This window comes from Empidonax traillii, unplaced genomic scaffold (assembly GCF_003031625.1).
Source record: "Empidonax traillii isolate 1590-97213 ecotype Southwest subspecies unplaced genomic scaffold, ASM303162v1 scaffold1778:size112335, whole genome shotgun sequence".
Classification (NCBI taxonomy): Eukaryota; Metazoa; Chordata; class Aves; order Passeriformes; family Tyrannidae; genus Empidonax; species Empidonax traillii.
Genome location: NW_020956971.1, coordinates 46,299 through 49,306, shown reverse-complemented (window position 1 = coordinate 49,306; position 3,008 = coordinate 46,299).

Genomic DNA, 3,008 nt, shown 5'->3' with positions numbered 1-3,008 from the left:
TGACACTGTGAATCAAATCAAATTATCTCTCAATTTTGTTAGAAGTGTATAGGGATTTGCTACTACGGGGTATAAGGTTTTAGTTATCTCATTTACTTCACTTAAATCCTGAACTAGTCTGTAAGTTCCACTTGGTTTCTTAACTGGGACAATTGGGGTGTTAAAGTCTGATTCACACTCTATTACAAGTCTCAACTTCAAAAAGTTTTCACTTTTTGGTTCAATTCCTTTTCTGCCTCCGAACCTCAATGGATATTGTTTCCTGACTACTGGCTTTGCTCCTGGTAATAATTCTATCTGAAGAGGAGTTGCCTTTTTTGATTTACTGGGTACATCTGTAGCCCATACCAAAGAATAGACTCCATCTAAAATTTGACTGATATTTGGATTGTTTTGCTCTGGCTTTATGCAGCTCAGGACCAAACTCAGGGCTGCTATTAGTTGTTCTTTGTTTACCTAAAATTCAGGTTTACCTTTTTCAAGCTAATTACAGCGCCCAGGTTTTCCAACAAATCTCTACCCAACAGAGGCTTTGGGGGATTAGGCAGATATAAAAATTGATGAATTCTCATTTTTTACCAACTTTGTACTGGAGGGTTTCAGAAAGAAAGCTTTTTCTGATTGGCCTGTTACTCCCACGACTTTAAAAAAAAAAATTATCACTTTTAGGCACTAGTTCTTGGTTTAGAACCAAAAATGTGGCTCCAGTGTCGATCAGAAAGTCTAATTCTTTCCCACCTTCCCCTTGCTCCAGTTTAACCAGTGGGTCTGCCAGGGAATGACTCACCGGTCCCCCTCATTCCCTCGTCTGATGAGAGATGACAGCTCCTCCTGGGGTCCTATTTGCCAATTTAGGGCAATCCCGTTTCCAGTGTCCCTCCTGCATGCAATGGGCACATTGATTTTGTCCCGCTCTTACTTGTTGAAAAGGTGAGCCCCCTCTTCCTCGCATCGCCTGCCCTCTGCCACCACCCCTAATATTTGAATTGGGAATTAAAGCAGCAATCACAACCTTTGTAAGTTTTCTGTCTTGTCTTTTCTCCCTGTTGTTGTGCACTTTCCAGGTTTCATTTGTTAACACCTCTAAATCTTTCTTGGAAGGATAATCAATTTTCTGGAACCTTCTTCTAATATCAAGGTTACTTTGTCCCATTAACAACCCCCCCAGTTGTTGTTTCCCTGTCTCTGATGACGGATTAGGGGTAGAGTGTTTTCTCCTGGCAGCTCTAAGTGTGTCTAAGAATGCTGTGGGGGTCTCGTCCCATCCTTGCCTTACATCGTACAAGGCAGCCCAATTCACTGCTTTGGGTGTAGGGCTTCACAATCCCACCTGCACCAATCTTCTATACTGTTCCAAGAACTTTTTCTGGCCCGGCTCATTTGGGTCCCAGTTAGGTTTTTGCACTGGAAAAATATTATCTATATCTCCCCTTAAAACATTTGTTGCAATCTGCCCTTCCACATGATTTCTTGCTGCTTTTATTACTAGCTGTTTTTCTGTTTCTGTCAATTCTGAGAGAATCAAGTCGATATCTGACCAATCTATGCCCTGATTTTTCACAATTAATTCAAATTTCTTACCCATCTTTTCAGGATATTCCCTAAACAGTTTTGCTTCCTCCCTCCAGCAGCACTTTCACTTTTGTTTGAGTGCCTGCAGCTGTTATTACTAATCCTAGAGGGGCAGCAGTGTGGCTGCTCTCAGCTCTAGCTTTTGTTCCACCCCCAGTCTTGCCCCCAGCTTTCTGTCCCATGGTTCGACCCTGAGGTGTCCTATTCACCCTCTTTTGGGGGTCTTCCCTACTCTCTGCTGTACTTTCAGTGTCTGTCTCATCTAATCCCGATTCCTGTGGGCTGTCAGGTCTCTGCCTGACAGGCTCGGATCTCTAATTTACCCTACGACAGGTCGGTTGGAGTTCCTGAGGGTCTATAATGCTCTCCTCATCACTACCTCTTTTTCCGAGCTTAAGACACTGCTGTCCAACACTACAAGAATCACAGCAGCATTTCTTAGGCTTATGATTTTTCTGACTGTTACAGGGTGAGTTCGAAAGGATGCTGAGATTGAAAACCAAGACACTGCTGAGAACTCATCAATAATCCCAATATTTATTACAGAAAGTGACCATGTAAATGGGAACCCAAGAGACAGGAAAGGAGAGGAGTGAACTGAGCCCTCAGGGAAACCCCCACTCACTCAGGTGTGTTTTACGAGGTTGTCTTACCGACCCCAGGATAACCAGAATTCCCCCCAGCAGAGGCTGCATCCTCGCAGGGTCAGCAGGCTCACAAAGAGAGCGGCGTCCCCTCAGAAGGCAACATTGTCCTTCCTGTGAAGCTTGAGAGCCCCGAGCACGAGCCACCTGCATTTTTATCCCCTGAGCCGGGGACGTCTCCCTGGGCCGGTGTGGCAGCACCGCCCAGCCAGAGGCCCTCGGTCCCTCCCCCGTTCTGTGAGTGCCCCCCTCCAGCCATGCGGGAGAACGTGGGGATTCCCCTCGCACTTGCGCTGCTTCACTCAAGGGGGCTGATCTGTTTGGGTCTGGGGGCTTTACTTCATCCTCTCCTCTTCAGTTTCTCCTTCAAATGTCCTCTACAGACAACTAGTCGATCACAGAACACCAATTAAAACAGTTTACACAAGAAACTCCAAGGATGAAGCTCACGTTTATCAGTGAACTTGGCAAGCAAAGAACAAAACTTTTGCAGGTCGCTGGGCCAAACACAGACCAAAAAATATCAACAATCCCTGATACACCTGCCCTGATTTCTGTGTTGAAGATGCTTCTTCAGCCCTTCAATGGAGCTGCAGGGGCAGTGCCTGTGTGCAGAGCTGGAGGGAAGAGACTCCCAGCACAGCAGCACAGCCAGGGACAAGGGCACTTGTTCTTTCCACATCTGGGCTTTGGGAAAGGCTGGGGAAGGTTGGGAAAGGTGTTAACAGGGTGGTTTTGCCTGAGGTGTTAAACATGGGAGCGGGTCTATCTTCCCAATTGCCAAGAGAAGAG